The sequence below is a fragment of the Dendrobium catenatum genome, unplaced genomic scaffold (genome assembly GCF_001605985.2).
Source record: "Dendrobium catenatum unplaced genomic scaffold, ASM160598v2 fragScaff_scaffold_542, whole genome shotgun sequence".
NCBI classification, from domain to species: Eukaryota; Viridiplantae; Streptophyta; class Magnoliopsida; order Asparagales; family Orchidaceae; genus Dendrobium; species Dendrobium catenatum.
Window position 1 is genome coordinate 4,873,933 of NW_021319004.1, and position 19,175 is coordinate 4,893,107.

At 30.7% G+C, this 19,175-nt stretch overlaps 1 non-coding gene across 1 annotated transcript; it reads left to right on the plus strand.

Moving 5' to 3' along the window:
- The first annotated feature begins 12,357 nt into the window (after positions 1–12,357).
- Positions 12,358–12,462, plus strand: LOC114579607. Its single transcript, XR_003700676.1, has one exon. It is a non-coding gene; the product is annotated as a small nucleolar RNA R71 (small nucleolar RNA).
- Positions 12,463–19,175: the final 6,713 nt, after the last annotated feature.

A 19,175-nucleotide genomic window follows, 5' to 3' on the forward strand; every position in this document is an offset into this window, starting at 1 on the left:
ACACCAGAATTTAATATCCTCATTTATTTAAGACTGTTATGATTTCCCTTATTTTTCCACTTTCTGCAACTATAGGGCTTCTATCTTCCACCATATTACAGTCTCTCAAACACCCATAATAATCAACCAATCTTCTATACATCAATAATTTATTCGAAGGAAGAGCATCATTAAATAGATGCCACCAAAACAATTTGACAAGAGGTCTCAAATGAATCTTCTTCATCCAACTCAAGAAATCTATACCAAATCCATAATTCATTGAAGTTTCCTGAAACAACGTAGCAACCATCTTTCCCGCTGCTTTCATCTTCAATTCCACTTGATCCATATAATTATCATTATAAATTGAAGTTTTTAAAATGAGTTAAATCAAATGCTTTCCAAAATAATTATGAAGTTGATGCTCATTCCAAACTCCATTTGAGATAAAGTTATTAAGGCCATATCCCAGATCATCTAAATCAACTACAAATGTAGGCCACTTAGAGATGCTTCTATCAAGTATCCTTGTATCATGAAGAATATTTATTGAATAACCATTTGAACCTCTCCACCTTACTATAGGTGGATGATACGCTACACCATTAAGAAAAACTCTCCAAGTAATAGACGCCCCCTTCTTCACAACCGCATTCTAAACATCTGTACCACACTTCACTATTAAATTACGATTAAGCAAAGAGTTTGGATTCATAACAAAGTTCAAAGAAAACTTAGCATGAAGAGTTCCCACTTTAGTAATAGCAAAGAAAAGACCATCACCCCCATTATCTTTGTGTTACATAACAAATTTTAAGCAGCATAATGAAGACCTTGATTTCCATTGTGTTCTTTCCATACTAAATATATGCACATCTTATCAAACTTTTTCAATACCTGCAACAATACTAAAGAATGCATTTATAAGAAAATAAGAAGAGAAAGAAAAGCAGAATTCACCGGGACCTTTCTTCCATTCAAAGAAATAAATATCTAACACGTATTTAATTTATTCAAACCTACTTTCATCACCTTTTGGAAATATGAGGAAACCATTCTTCTTAAAGCTATCTTCACTCCAAGATAGCACATTTCTTTGACAATTTAGAAATTCAGTATTTTTGAAATTGCTTTTCTTCTTTTTAACTTGGCAAATTTCCCAAACAAAATAGCCGATTTTCTTACATTCACCTTCTGGCCCTACCATTTCCCATACTTGCATAAAATACTTTTTACCTTCTTTACACTCTTCATAATAGATTCTGAAAAGATAAGAACATCATCTGCATAAAGTAAATGCGTGACTTTAAGAGCACTTGGAGCAATTCAGATTCCATTCTTACTACCACTTTGACTAAAAACATTACACAAAAACTGAGAACATATTATAAAAAGATAAGGGGAAAGTAGACACCCTTGTCTAAACGCACTTTTTGCCTCAATCCAATCAAAATTTTTCCCATTGATCAAAATAGAAAATTTTGGTTCCATAACACATTGTAATACAAGTTAAGAATACTTTAAAGGAAAATTAAAATACTTAAGCACTTGCCTCAAAGATGGCCACCCCATACTGTCTTATGCTTGTTCCATGTCAATCTTTAAAGCCTCTTGGCCCTTCCAAGCTTTGAAATATCTAAATTTATTGAACACTTTCTGAACTAGTAAACATTATCTAACAAAGAGCATCCTTTTACAAAAGCAGCTTGATCTTCAAAAATAATATTATGAATAAACCCCTCCAATCTATTTAACAACATCTAGGCCACCAATTTGTAAATCGACAAGCAATGACTGATAGGGAAAAAATTAGAAGAAACCATAGGGTTATTCACCTTGGGTTTAAGCACAATTAAAGTTTCTTTCCAAATAGGGGACATAATACCAATGTCAAAAAATAATTGATAGCATTTCACACATCTTATTTAATGATCCTCCATTTGTTTTTGATAAAAGAAAAAGTAATTCCATCCAAACCTTGAGAAATATTATTACCCAAATTGTCAACAACCACCTTAAGTTCTTCTTTATAAAATATAGTATCTAGTTTTATTTTATCATCCTCACTAATTGATTGAAATTGTTTTGGCCAGCCATATTGCAAACAATACTTCTCCCTTGATTTATCTTTGAAGAAACCCATGATAATATCTTCAACCTCTGCCTCATCTTCAATCAAATCCCCATTCACATCCTTCATTTGTTTAATCCAATTTGCATTCCTCCTAGCGTTAGCAAAACAGTTATAATATGTAGTATTTGAATCTCCCTCCTCCATCCATTTAGCTTTTGCCGTTTGCTTCCACCAAGTATTTAGCCGAGCAAGGGTGACATTAAGTTCAATAATCTTGCCTCTCAACAACATCAATATATCTTCAAGAAAATTCCCTTCATAATCCTCTAATTGTAATTCAAATATTTCTTTTTTCAAAGGATCCATCAACACATTAAGATTCTTTAATTTGGCTTTACTCGAGAAAAATAAAGCTCTTAAAGACCTTTTGAATTGTAAATTCAGCACAACTGCTGGGTCATCTCACACAGAACTCATGTCATAAATGATTTCAAATTTTTAAGCTCCCTCAAACGTTAATCAAATGCATCAAAATTTTTAATAAACTCCTTTCATTTGTGAGAGAATAATTAAGGGCATTTAAGCATAGAAATTTACAAATGGCTTGAAAGAAATAAATGGTTCAAGCTGATATTTAAATTTATTTATTTATTTTTATTGGTGAAATATAGAGTTAAAACTTGACTTACATATTTATATGTAACCAAAACTTTCCTTAATCATACATGAATCTTGAGGCACATCCAAGTTGAAAACTTCCAAAATTAAATTTGGGACTATCCAAACTTTGATTTCAGCAAACTTATAGTCAATCTAAAATTTTCAAAGAGTTGAATCCAATGGCACCAAAATCAGTCAAATCCGAGCTTAAATAGGCCCAAATAAAAGGATTGAAGCACATTTATAAGGTTTAAAGTATAAATTGGATGGCTAAATGATATCCAAATAAAGCGTGCTTATAGTCAAATTATCTTGCTCGATGAGATGAATATGATGAACCTAAGATCACAATATTTTTCACATTATTAAGGCACTTAAATGGTTGACAAATGCTCTATGATTGGGAGGATCAATATGGGTCATCCGATGGAGCACTATGAGGGGAGGTCCATGTTGACATCTAGGGAGTGATCATGCGTTGAAATTATCAAAATATTATTCTTTTGCATGACAACTTCAAAAAATGCTCAGACAAATATTTTTTTACTCTGCAAACTACGAGATCTAAAAATAGGGGCAACTTATGGGGTGGACATATATGAATAAACAGGCAAGGCTTTGTTATTGATTGTGTAATAAATGCTTATTATATTTATATTCAATAATGCTTAAGTTTTCTTTGATATATCAATAATGGAAGCCCACTTAAATGTATCCAAATTCACATGTCGAATCAAATAATAAAGGGATGAAATAGAGTGTCAAAATCACAAGGAAGTTTTATGCTTTCTTGCAACAAAAACTACTACTGCTTACTATAAATGAATAAGTTATCCTACTAAAATAAAAATGATGTTCTTGAAATTTTTATCATTATATAAAAATATTAGAATAATTGATGCAATGTTTAATTAAATATTTTATATTAATGAATGAAAATATCATATTTTTCTTAATGAAACTCTTAATTGCAAATGCAATTATGAGTAAGTGCATACAAAAATATATGTCAAGCTTGTAGAGGTGAAAAGGATATTTGCTAAACTTCTACAATTGCATAGCTTTTTTAAAACCTAGAATACTCAAACATATTATATCTACGCATGCCATCATTCTATCTCAATATTCCTAATTGTTTTTACATTCTTTTTTTTAGTAGAAACCCGTAGTGGGGCCTACACGTTAATATAAAAAGTGATGACAAGGTCCTTAAGGGGGACCCTCAGCTCTCTAATGCTCAAAAGAGCTAAAAAACAAAGAAATATAAAACCTACGAGCCGATAGTACCCACTAATCCAAAATACAAGATAACCTAGGAACATGTTAATGATCTAAAGATAAGCATCTAAAAAAGAAAGATATAGATCGACACATGAAGCGCAATCTTTCAGCAAAAAAACTTGATGACTGTCATATCCAAATCCACCTAATAATCACTAAAGTTGAAAAACAAGAAACTAAAGCACAGAAAAGTATTGAAGTGTAATTGAGAAATGACTAAATTAAAATCATAGTACATAGAATAGTAGATCAAGTAATGCTCCCACCAATTAGCAACAATAATGTTAACAATCCAAAACCAAAGGCACATAGAGCTTAGGACTTGATGAAAATAGCAACTATCACAACGAAAAACCCAAGGCCACTCCATCCTACCACCAAGTCCAAGCCACCCCAACCTGGAAAATAAAGCCCAAAAGCAACAAGACAATCTCCCAAAAAGCTTGGGTAGAGAGAAAAAATAACACTAAGGAAAGGGAAAGGTGCATAAAAACCACCAGCAAAAACTGCAAAGATCCCCTAAGTCAAGACCAACATACCAACCATCAACAGCCCCAAAGACCTCAACCATCCGAAAGATAGAATAGTACCAGAGAGAACCCTAGGATTTCCTCCAAAAAATCCCAGTCCACCCAATAACCACAGAAATAGTAAAACTCAGAACCATAGAATGCAGCCAAAAATAGCTCCCAAAATAGAACCTGGTGGCAGGATAGAAACTGCTAGGAACCCCCTCAAAAGCTTAACCAGTGAAATCATAGCTCAAACCCAAATCCGTAAAAAACTGAACTAAAATAGACATAATCTTAGAAAAATGCCAACAATAATTTAGAAAAATAACAACATTAGAATAAAATAAATAAACTAAGCCATTAACATGATAAGGGACATTATCAACAACCAAAAAATGCTCAAGAAACAAGTCATCGACCACATTGCCAAGAGATAAGGCCAACACAAACCAAATCATCACCAACTTCCAGCAAGCACAAGGGTACCAACCTCAGAAAGAAATCACAACCCCAACAACCCAGCCAGCAGGATAGCACCAGAAGGACCAACCAGAATAGTCCCAATCAATATAACAACGAATGATCACAACAACAATAAACAAAATGAAAAAGTAACCACTACCCAAGTAGATAAAAGACACCAAACCATAACAGGATCCCCCACCAATAATCAGCAGACCAAGAAACCGCTAGGCCTAACCAAGAGGCAAAGAGACCAACCATAAATAAACATAATATAAGAAATCACTAAAACTCCAAGAACCAAACCAAACTAACACCTTAACTACAAACATAGGGAACACCAATAACATCAAGTCTAAAAAGATCTTTCAGAGCCATACAAATATTAGACCCAATAAAGTTAGAGACAACCTCTAAACTACATCCCCATTGAGCAAGCCAGGTAGCACAAGCATTTCCATCTTTGCAAATATGATAAAAAGAGTAATTCAAGAAAATCAACAGGTTCTTAATCTCCCTAACTTGATAAAATAGATCAGGGTTGCACCACGAATCATCAACATAATTTTAAAAAGGAAAATTTTAATATGAATTAACCTCAATAAAAACATTAAATTAAGAGAAATACACAACCTTAGACCATAGAAAATATCCAAGGTGGTAGCATAAAAATCATAACCATTTAGTAATGCGCTAGCAAAGGACATAATAAAACTACCATTACTGTCTTTTATTGCCCCACCATAACCCATATAAGAGTTAAGGCTTGCACCATCAACATTCAACTTATAAAAGTTAATAGGGGGTTTAATCTAGTAAATAATTCTAGACTCTTTGATAATAGGACCATCCTCCAAACTAAGACCTCAAGCAGAACCAATAAAAGAATATTTTTTAAATTTTTTAATATAGATCAAATCAATAGAAAAAATAGCCAAAACCTTATCTTTCACATTTTAGATCACCTTATAATGATTCATATGAACATCATTAAATAAAGAGTTATTCATTTCCATCCATAATACCATAAAATGAGTGTAGGAATAACATTTCTGATGTGACCTTTAGACTTAATGAACCAAGCATTGAGCAAAGAATTAAGAGATAAATGAGCATTAAAATAATTCAATTGAAACATGTCATCAAAATAAACTCAAGTTTAAATAGCAATAAGGCCATAAATAAAAAAATGATGCATAATTTCCATATGGTAACAACATTGACACTTGGAAGGAAAAATAAAACTTCTTTTGATGAGATTGTTATCTGTGGGAATACATTTATATAGGATTCTCCAAATAAACACAGTCACAATAGATATAATACTTCTATGCCCATGGAGAAAATATTATCAATATTATTCCTAGTTCTTAAAGCATGCCATAAATTCTTTAAGTGAAAGCCACCATCTTTAGATAAATCACATAAGAGAATATCCTTAGAATCCGTATTGATAGGAAGATTCAGAATTTGATGAATATTAAAATCTGGAATGACATTAGAAAGCTTCTCATAGTCCCAATAATTATCAGTAAAGAAAGAATTTACCTTAATAGTCTCAATGGATAAAGAGTTCATGATGGAGTTAATAGATTGTTTACCCAACCAACAATCTTACCAAAAGAAAACATTATCTTCACCAAACCCCCAAGAAATGAAAGGCTCAATAGCCCATTTAACGTTGTAGAGCCTTTGCCACACTCTAGAATCACCTTGTTTAAAATGTCAAGTAGTAGGATGCTTACCAACACAATACTTGTCATACATAAAAGTAGCCCAAAGGTTCACTTTAGCATGAAAATTATACCATAATTTAAATGAAAATTCCATAGCCAAATCAATCATATTCTTACAACCTAAACCACCTTCAGCCAAAACACCACAGCACTTATCCCAAGCAGCCCAGGAAATTTTGGAGTTAGTAGAAGTACCTTTCAAAAAAAAATTATTGATGAGCTTATGCACTCTATTGCAAACTGCTTTAGTCAGAGGAATAGTTTGAAAAACATACATCAACAAAGAGAAGAGAACATTTTTTATAAGAGTAACTCTACCACCAAAACTCAAAAGATTTGATTCCCAAGATAAAAGTTTATTCAAAATAAAGGAAATAAGATCATCAAAGAGAAATGTTCTTTATTACGTTTAAAACTAAGAACACCAAGATACTTAATGGGAAATTGACCATGCATAAGACCAGTTAAATCTTTAATGGCTAAAATACGATCATTGGAAATTCTCTTAGAAGCAATAAAACAACTTTTATTTTTGTTAAGAGATAAGCCACTAACTATTTTAAATTGATAGAAAAAATCCATAAGTTTATGAATCATGTTAACATAAGCATTAGTAAAAATTATAAAGACATCAGCAAAACATAAATGAGATATGGAAAAACCACCCAACATTCTAAAGTAAAGATTCTGAGTATTCTCAAAAAAGATGTGTAAGGCCTCTAGATAAAAATTCAGTAGCTATAATAAAGAGAGCTGGAGAAATAGGGTCACCTTATCTTAAACCGTGAGAGGAGTTAAAATAAACATTACTCGACCCATTAACAATAATAGATAAGTAAACACTTTCAATACAATTCCTCATAAGCTTAATAAAAATTGAATTAAAGCCAAAGAAATTTAGAATGTGATAGATAAAATTCCAATCAATATTGTCAAAGGCCTTGGCAATATCCAATTTCAAATCGAAGTTACCCCATCTCACCCTAACATCCAGGTCTTGGCAAAATTCTAGATCCAACAAAATATTATCCAAAATCGCCCTCCGTTTCACAAACCACATTTGTGAAGGACAGATAATTCTAGGTAGGATAGAAGTAAGATGATTCATAAGAAATTTTGAAATCAATTTGTTAAAAAAGGTATAAAGACTGATAGGTCTAAAATCATTCCAAGTACTGATAGAGTTATTTTTTGGGAATAAGCATAATAGAAGTAGAAGTAAAAAAATTAGAGATAAAATTACCAGCAAAGAAATCTAAAATAACAGAAAAAATATCATTATTTATAATGTGCCAAGTTATTTTAAAAAAATGAGTGGTAAAACCATTAGGCCCAGCAACATAATCACTATTCATACCAAAAAGAGTCTCTTTAACTTCCTCAAAAGTAGGAGGTTTAAAAAGAGTCTTGTTTTCCTCTTAAAATATAAGGCTAGGAATAAAAGAATGATCAATAATCTAAGTCGAGCAAAAACTCTTATTGAGGAAATTTTGAAAATGCTGAACAGCTAAACTAGCAATTTCCATAGTACTCAAGGTAAAAGAACGATCCTCCCGATGAATTTTATTAATATAAATTTTATCTAATTTCCTCTTAACCAACGCATGAAAATATTTAGTGTTATTATCGCCTTCAACTAGATGCTTAGCCAAAGCTTTCTGTTTCCAAAAAACCTCCTCCTGAGCTTGTAATTTAAAAAGTACATCTTTAGCATTTCTTAATAAAGTGAAATTAAAATAAGAAGAATCAACTTGACAAGTATAATCAATTTTTCTTACATTCCTTTGTCAAGGCTATACATTACTTTGGGCTTTAACTACATACATGGCCACTATGTGCATTAAATGAAGAATGAGAGATAATTAAGAATATCTTTTAAACTTTAAAGTATAAGAGTCTTCATTTGTTCTTAATATGCTCTTTACATCAATCCAAAATAAAATATCAAATTGAACATACAATAAATGACAAGCAAACTCAATTTTATTGTATTTATATATGAATCAAAATACAAGAGAAATCGTAAAATTTTATCACCAAGTAGGATCGAAGTATCTCCTCCATAGTCCTTCTTCCTTCACTTATAGATTTGCTTCAATAAAATAGGTTAAACACTCTAATAGATTGTATCCAATACTTCCCTAGCCTCCCTTAGATTTTACCATAAAAGGGTACTAGAGAAGCACACTAAAAAATACTAAATTTTATATAAGTGACTAAACTTATCGCAAATAAAACAAAATATTTATTTATAGGAAAACACAAAAAAGGTTTATGCGATGCAATGCTTGAAATTGTAGCTCTGCTGCACTCGAAAGAGAACTAGTGTCTCGATGCTGAAATGTTTGCTCTATCGTGGTTCTTGATGATGTGAAATGTTATCAAGTGAACAAACATGACTTTTAACTTCAATGATGTGTGTCTTAAAAGTTATAACTGCAACACCATGACATTATGAAAATTTGACCATTGTGGCTCCTGATTGGATGAAATAGCCTTGAGATATTGAAATGTGTGGCATTGCAACATTCTTTTTCTAGAGAACGTGATATCTCCAAGATAATTTTTTCATGCAATGGTGCCTCAAATTATGCAGCGCTGACTGTGATGCTATCGCAATGCTCACAAATAAAGAGTTTGGCATTGTAATATCTAAAAGTGAATGGAGCGTGACGTAGGTGTTGAATGGAGAATGACACCAGTGTTTCTTTTGGTGCTGCGACACTGCCTATACCTTTGTATTTTTTACCATTTTAAGTTTTTTCTTGTATAAAAATAACTAAAATAATATATTTCACTAAAATTCAAACATAATAAATAGTACATATTTTACACTTATTAAATTCTTCCCAACTTAAACTCTTATTTATCCTCAAGCAAAAAAGAAATATGCATTTTTTAATAATTTATTAAACAAAGTAAAACTTGATAATTTAAAATTACTAAAATGTGGGATAATACATCATTGCCTAGAAGTCATTGAAATAAACAAAGTTATAATTCTAGTTTAAAAAAATTATAACAATTATCCTAACTTGTCACCCTTACCTTTTCTTATTTTGAATTTATATGTTGAAAATAATCATTCACTATTGAATTTTGAAATGAATAAGGTAATTTAAAGATTATATGTGATTGTAGTTAAAATTAAAATTTCGTTTGTTTACCTTCATCAATATTGGTTCTCCTATCTTATCCTTTATAAATTTAAGTATAAGGTCACATTTAGACTTTAAGCTTTTAAGTGATATTAATTTTTGAATGTACTCTTCTTCTTTTCCTTTATTTTAGAACTCGAAAAATATATAATTAATGATTTTGAATATAAGTTTTGCTTGTATCCTCTTGCAATTTTAATTATTTTAATATGAGAATTTATTAACATCACTAGTTTCAATTATAAGTTATTATGATTTCCAATTTTGAGCTACACATATCTATTTTTTTAATCTTAATTATTTATTTTTAATTTAAAGGTCAATGTATAATTGTATAACTTATAAATTCAAGTTAAGACAATAGCTTAAATGATCTAAGTTAGTTAATTATTAAATTTTTCAATCTATGGATTATAATGATGTGTTCATTTAAACTATAATTTAGGGTTTCATTATTATCCTAATCTTACATAATTTGTAATTATCATTTTTATGAGGGTTAATTAAACAATAAAAAAGTGAAGATATAAATATAAGATAATATAATAGTTTAAGCTTAAGGAGAATTGAATCAAATATAAATTTAACTAATTTGGAACTACAATTATGATACATGATTTTTCATATGAATAATAACTAAAAAACATCATGTGACACATAGAAAACTAATCAAATGTTGTAGGATAAACTAGTGCTTAAGGCGCCACTCTAGAATCACATTAACCTGGGCTTTGATGGCCATAATAAACATAACCAAGTACTACAATCATCTCAAACTATCACATTACTGGGATCTCCCCAAAGAAAAAAAAAATGAAAATGAAATAAAAAAATTGATACAAAATATGGGTAGCATTCTCTCTCTCGCTTCTCTCTCTCTCTCTCTCTCTCTCTCTCTCTCTCTCTCTCTCTCTCTACACACTCTAGCTTCCTAACTAGCAGAATAAGGATGTTCCTCTTCCTCTTTATTATCATCATTCATAAGGTTTTATTCTATGACCATTGACCTTTAAAATGAGAAAAAAAAATTATCATAATTCTTTACTACACTATATAAATATAATTGAAAATTAATAAATGCCCCGATCCATCTAAACTTAATTTTTCCAAGATAAAATTTCTTTTCAGAATAAAAAACCCAATCATCTTAACCATGAGAAAATTCATAATTGAGAACCTTACACCCATGCAATATTTTCATTTTTTATATTTCAAACCATTGTATCTTTAATAACTTCATTTTTGAATTCATTTAGTGTGCTAGCAACAGAAGAACTCTAAAAGTTCAAAGTAGAAAATTATTTTCATTCTCATAGGAAAGTTCTTTCTTCTTTAAGGAAGAATGCTCTCTCTTATTTCCTCCAATTAACTTAAAAATCCCAAATTGTATAAAACAAATAAGAGCACTCACCTAGAAAGAATTCTAAAAATGTTAGAGAGAAAAAGAAAAGTGACAAAGAAAGTTGACTACACTTAATTTTTTATAACTAAACAGACATGCTAGTTATTGATACATGCGAGTGCCTTAGAATTCATCCCAATGCTACGGCTCGTGAATTTTTTTAATGAAATATGCAACATAAAACATGAAACTATAAAAATTAACATGCCATACTAAACATAAAGATGGGTTTCCTCACAAATAGTGATAAGTTTATAGTCTTCAGCCAGACTTGCCTAGATTCATCAATTTGGCCAAGTTTCATCACCACCACACCTCAAGTGATTTTCATTATGATATTTTTCTTTCTCCTTTGGATTAACTTTAGTATTGCAAATTAGTGAACTAAAAGGCCTACTACTAGCTAAAATCGTAAGCTGACTTAATTGAGTTTTCAATTTTTTAATAAAAGTAACTTGACTTTACAATTAAGTTCCTAACTACATCACTACCTCATCTAAAGGTGACTTTCTATTTCTAAATTGATTGTTTTGATTAAATCCTTGAGGATAAGTAGGTATAGGATTAACAATAGGTTGCTGAAGATTATTCTAAATTCCTCCTTGATTATTATGATATGAATTCCATTTATTATTACTACCAATATTATTTGAACAATTGAATTAGGATGGTTTCTCTAACCTGGATTATATGTATTGGAGTAGAGATCATTTTATTTAATAATTAAATTAATATTTTAATTCCCTTGCACGCTATTATCTTTATTGAAATTTAAATCTTAAACTTCCAATTGTATGGATAAGTCAAATACTGATCATGAATTATTTCCTATTATGTTCAATTTCTTCAAAATTGCTATAACTTGAGCAGTTAAAATTGACAGTACCTTTGATTCAAAAATTATGGTTATTCTCTTAGGATTTACCTTATCAGCTAGCCACTATAAATTATTTGTAGCCATTTTCTCTATTAATTCATTGCTTTCCTGAATAGCTTGGATATTAAAGATTCTCTAGAAACATGGTCTATAATTACTCTAAGAGATCCTACTAATCAATTATAAAATATTTTAATAACCAAGCAATCAGGTAATGCATGGTGAGGGCATTTTCTATGCCTCCTTAAATCTCTCCCAATTTTCATAAATTGATTCTACTAACAATTGGGTAAAAGATATTATATCATTTCTAAGTTTGGTAGTCTTTGAAGGTGGGAAATACTTTGCATCAAATATGTGATCCAAGTTATCACAATAGATTATAGAGCCCAGTGGCAAAGAATTCAACCACATCTTAGTCTAATAGCATCATCATTGACACCATTATACTTAAATATTAAGCATATTTCTAGAAAATTGGCTAAGAATAAATTGGGATCTTTAACAAGAGTTCTCCCAAATTGAGAATTTTAAACCATCTAATTTATAAAAGGTTTTAATTCAAAACTATTAGCATGGATAGAAACTCTATTAATACTCTGATGAATTCCATTTACTACAGGGTCAACCCACATGAAAATGTTATGCTTACTTGCAACAAAAATTACTATTGTTTACTCTAAAAGTATAAGTTATCCTATTGAAATAAAAATAATATTTTTGAAATTTCTATTAATGTATTAAAATTGTATAATAGTTTATGCAATGTTTAATAAAATATTTTGGATTAATGAATATAAAATATCACATATTTTTAATGAAACTCTTAATTGTAGATGTGATTTAGAGCATGTGCATCTCTAGATCTCTATCGGACTTGTAGGGGTGAAAATGATACCTCCTGACCTTCTACAGTTATACTATCTCATTTAGAATCTAGAATACTCAAATAATACATGTCTATACATACTAATATTATATCTCAATATTCCTGATTATTCTTGTAATCCTATGTCGAGGTTGTACATCATACTAAATTTTAACTGCATATATGGCCACTTTGTGCATAAAATAAAGAATGGAACATAATTGAGAATATCATTAAATCTTTAATGTACAAGTCTTTATTAGTACTTAATATTCTATTTATATCATGAATCCAAAATAAGAGATCTAGCCTAACATAAAATAAATAACAACTAAACTTATTTTCCTTGTATTCATAAAAGAAGCAAAATACAAGAAAAATAATAGAATTTTATCACCAGGTAGGATCAAAGTATCTCCTCTATACTCCTTTATTCACTTATAGAGTTGCTATAATAAACATATGCTAAACACTCCAAAAGATTGTATCATATACTTCCATAGCCTTCCTTAGATTTTACTCTAAGAGGGTACAAGAGAAGCACTTGGAAAAGTACTAAGTTTTACACAAGTTATTGAACTCCTCACAAAAAAATAGACAACTAATTATAGGAAAACATAAAAAATGTTTCTAGTGTTGCAACTCACAAAAGTGAACTAGCATCTCAGCACTAGAATGTTTGATCCACTACAGTGTTAATGATGAGGAATGCTTAACAAGTGAACTGATGAGTCTATTCACTTTGATGATGTGTCACTTGAAAGTTATAACTATAGCACCACGATGCTATGGAAATTGGAGCATTGTGGCACTCGAGGGGATAAAATAGCACTGTGGAATTAAAATGTGTGGCACACCACATTCACTTCCAGAAAACATAGAGCAACTAGCACATTTTCTGACTCAGTGACACCTCAAACACTATGACACTAACTATGATGCTACTAGAACACTCATAAATAGATAGCATGGAAATTGTAATGTCCAAAAGAGATGCTTCAGTGGTGTTGAGTGGGGCACAATGCTGGTGTTTCCTCTAGCACTACGGTGCTTCCCTTTCCTTTATATTTTTCACTTTTTTAGTTTTTCCTATAAAAAATAAATAAAATATCATATTTTCACTAAAATCCAAACATAATAAATAGTACATAATTTACACTTATCAGTAACTAATACATCACCAAAAAACACCTTGATCTGACATGAATCTCGAGGCATTTCCAAGTTGGAAACTTCCAAAATTAAGTTTGGGAATATCTAACCTCTGATTTCAACATGCTTATAGTCAAATCAACCAGCTCGATGAGAAAAGACCATAACATCCAAGATCACTTAATTTTGACATCATTAAGGTACTTAAATGTTTGTCAAATGCTTTAAGATCAAGGGGATCAATATGGACCATTCAACGGAGTACTCTAAATTTACCCCAAATCTTTTCCATAGTTATGGGACAAGGCACTCTCAAAAAATTATAAATATACCCCATCTTCTTGAATGAAGGGGACTAGGACCTTTGGCTTCAAATAAGAGAGAGCTACAAAATTTCAAGGATTTAGAGCTCCATCAAAGCATCATTGTAGGTGAACTTTTGTCAACCATCACCAAACCACCATGCCTCCACTGACCATCATCAAACCACCACTCATATGTCAACCATCACATGATCATCGCCCATATGCCTACCTTCATCCGACAACCACTCGTCTTTAAATTGTTGCTAAATCATTACCCATTTACTGACCACCGCTAGAATTCCACCTTGTTACCAACAACTAATGGATCTCCCCCTAGACATTGACCACTACTAAACCTCCATCTAATGACCATCAACACACCCCTTTTACCATCATCTCTCACTAATTACGGTCCCTCTGATTACTATTTCCAGTCAATTATGATCCCTCTGACCTTTGTCGCCTGCTGACTATGGCCCCTTCAGCCTTCATTGCCCATTATTTGTAGTCCCTCTGACCTTCAAAGCTTAATAATTATTATCCCTCCACTTCAAAGATTGTTTTCTACAGCCTTAATATCCTCTATTACTCGACAACTATAGTCCCTGCCTTCGACCTTCATCACCCACAAATTATGGCCCCCATTGACCTCTATCACCCATTGACTGTAGTCCCTGCAGCCTCTGTTGCCCACCAAATTTGGTCTCTATATCCTCTATTACTCGCATACTATGGTCCCTCTAGCCCCTATCACCCATCAATTATAAATCCTCTGGCTTCCATTTCCTATTGACTAGTATCCCACAGTCCTACTAACCAAACGAATAGATAAAGACTCTCTTTAGAACAACTCTCATATCATTATATTCCTGTCACTCCCACAATATAATGTACTCTATATAATTTATATTTATTTACATTAACTCTAGGCCTTCCCCCTACGGAAGTTCCTTATTTGTAATCAATAATAAACACTAGTAAAATCCTTTTAACTGGGTCAAACCTCATGGTTTTACACTTTTCTAAGTTTTCGTTATAACAATCTTGGTGTCTCTTATGATTGTTGCACCCCACCCTTTTATATGTGTGTGTTATGCTTCTTCGTACAAAGCTTGGACAATAAACTCTATTTCTCTCTATCGCCATGAATGTTATAGGATGCAACAAGTATGTTGTTTTATCATTCTTTATTTTCTTTAATAACTTGATGTGAGGATATTTAATTAATGAAACTACAAAAATAATAATAAAACTTTAGGGAAAAACTAAAAGAATGTGAAAGAACAAATTCAACATACTACCAAACATAAGATGCACAAGTGTATGTGATTTAATGCGATTCATCTAAGTTCTTGGATAATAGAGATCAAAACTTTCACTACGATAAAAAAGAATGTTGCTTCAAGAAATTCTCTTCACATAAAATTGGACAAAAGAACTAATATTTCACTTCATTAATGTTAAAGACTAGAGAGAATGCTACCACTTGCTATGAACAAAATATATAGATGTTGAGAAATGTTATTCTTACTAGTATTATTTTTCTCCATTATAATATAGGAGTTTCAACGAGTTATTTTCCTTGTCATGGTAAAAAAACTCACTTTTTGATGTAACCACCCTCCATGGAATTAAACCTAGAAACCATCTTTAAAGAAACAAAATGTATATTTTCTATAAACACTTCAAAAAATATCTATCTCTTCTCCCCTGCTACATTAGGTTGATATATTGTCATTCTTTTCATCAAGTTGAGGCATACATGCATGTGTATGTACACATGGTTGGTACAAATGAATCCATGGACATACATGGGTGTACGAGTTGTAATATATGAGACATGGGTTGGTATACTTAGATGCACGATCGATTAGGTGAACACATGTCATGCCCTAGAACCTAATAGTAGAATTAAAATATAAACCCAATTATTTATTCCACAATGTATGACATTCTAGAGCCAACTTAATAATCCAATAAAAAGATAATTAATAAAGAAAATCATCCAAATTTTCATTCCAAAATTAATCAAGTACAAATAATAAGTATAAGTTTGTTCTATACATCTAAATGTAAAAATTGGAGTACAAAATACCTCAATTGAAAAGTTTCTAACAACATATCCTTATCAACCTTTACTTTGCTAACACAACCCTTACCTTTTTTTGAAATTTCATAAAACAATAGAGTGAGCATTCATATGCTCCGTAGGCTAACCCAAGTTCTATTACAAAAGTCAATGCCCATATTTTTAATGTACAAAAAAAATATTTAAATATCTATTATAAAATAACATAAAATAACTTAACTCTTAAAAACCATAAATAAAGGGATTACTTATACTGGCATTATCAGAATAATAATATAAGCATATTTTAATCATGAATATACATCATAATTAATTTTCTAGAATTTGTTACTTGAACTTTAAAATTATAAATATTAATATTTACCTTCACTTATACTATCACATAGGTGCCATTATACACTTGTTAGCACAACTTCACATGTACTTTCACATATGAATCAGACCATACTTATTAACAGAATATTTTTTGTACTTGAAATTATTTCATTTAATAGAAGATGCAACATATGAAACATAATATGCACATGTTCCTGATACATGCTTATAACTTTCTTTCCACTTATGCCTCATAAGTTCAACCCTTACTAAGTGAATTTACTTTCAATTATAACTCCATTGAAATTACCATTTGCCTAAAGTAGATGGGGTTAGAAATAATCTCCAACATCTACATGGCATATGGGGCAAGAAATATAAGCAAAACTAAATAGAAATTCAGGCATGATAATAGAACTTATAATGTACTTTAACATCTCCCTCATGAGAACTTCTTTCATATGAATATGAATAGAATTAACATGTATATATGACATTAAATATGAATATGAACACATGTATTTACATATGTACAATGTTTTGGAGATGATGCGTGCAAAATTTGCATGTACACTTTTTGAAAAATTATTTATAATAGACATTCAAAACATCATTTTAAAACTTTTAATGAATTTAAGCATTGTTAGAAAGGCCATTTTTTGCATGAAATACTAAAAACATTGAATAGACAAAATAAAATGGTGAACTTAATATTAAAATGACCAAATTGAGACATTATATAATATATTAAATATTGCATAGTAGAAAGTTCATTATAATCACTAAAAACATATGTTACTTCATAATTTTTTCAATCAAATATTGAAATTGAATTAAATCAAAAATAAAGTATTGGGAGCTATCCTAGAGCAAAATAAATCTTTTAACTGGCCTGATGGATGAATTTAACTTTGCAGGCTCTAGACTTCTTCCTCTTCTTTCTCTCTCTTATTTCCTTTTTCTCCTCTTCTACTTTTTTCTTTGGCAAGCTTAATGCATGAGGATGAGGGAGCATCATAGTGCTCTGGCATACAATGTCACAACACAGCCAAATTCTTATTAATCCCCCTAGATATTCTTATACAAAGGGCTCAACACCACAATACTCTCCTCCATTGCCACAATACTCTCTCAAACACTACTCCAATATAGAGAGGCCAATATCATTGCACAATAGAACATAATACTGTTGTACTCCTAGAAAAAATTTTCTAATTTAATTTAAATTTCTTCCATTTCAATTCTAAGCTTTTAATTTAACAATGGGTATAAAGAGGTATGAAAAAAGGACCTTACCCATTTTTGTAGCCATAGGTATTACAATATTAATTTGTAAGCATTCTAAAGTGGGTGGGGTGTACATGGGCGCATAGGCATGCAACATGGTACATACGTGTTGATGTTTGGCACAACCCAATCGTGAAAGTGCATGTTCAACTATGCATCTGCATTCCTGAGTATGTAGGTAAGTTTTTGGTCATTTGATCTATAAAGTAATTAATATTTTTGATGATTTTCATTAAGAATTAACTTTTTCCCATACCTTTTTATTTAAACAAAACCAATATATGATTTCACTTGCTAATGATATTACCAATGCTCACATTCTTAGCTCACAATTCTTTTTGGCTAATTTGAAAAGCATAAATTTGCCAAAAATTTAAAAATGTTTTCAAACTCAAAGTTTATAACTGATTGTAATTAATCTTAATTGTGATGAAGATAAAATTTGGTTATGGCAAAAGGTTTGCCAACTATATTAAAAAGTATGCAAACAAATTTTAACCAACTTTTTATATTTAAAATATATTTTCCATTATTTTTAAATGCATTATATTATATTTTAAATTTTGACAAAATCAAAATAAGTAAACAAATAATTAGGTGGTCTCTATACATTATTTGGTGTGTGAACCCAACCAAAAAAAAGTTGGGTTTGTGTTGACCCACCAACCCAATTTTGACCCAAAAATGATCAATTTGATTTTTTCTTTGTATGGTCTTCTTATTGTTTTTATCAATTAACCCAAAATCTTTGGTTCATAAATTAATAAAAATATTTTTTAATTAAATTGGAATATCGGGTCTGATTTGGGTTGCTAAAACATCGGGTTCGAGACAACCTTTTTAATATGTTTATTAAAAAGGATGAGTTTGGGTTGATTATATTCTGATGGGTTAAATTGAGCTCAGACTCAAACTTGACACGTTGACCCATTTTGATGCCCCTACAATCAACCCATTGACTTCTATGATACAACTAACCTTACAAATCCTTAAAGCTTATGTTTAGAGTTCCAAT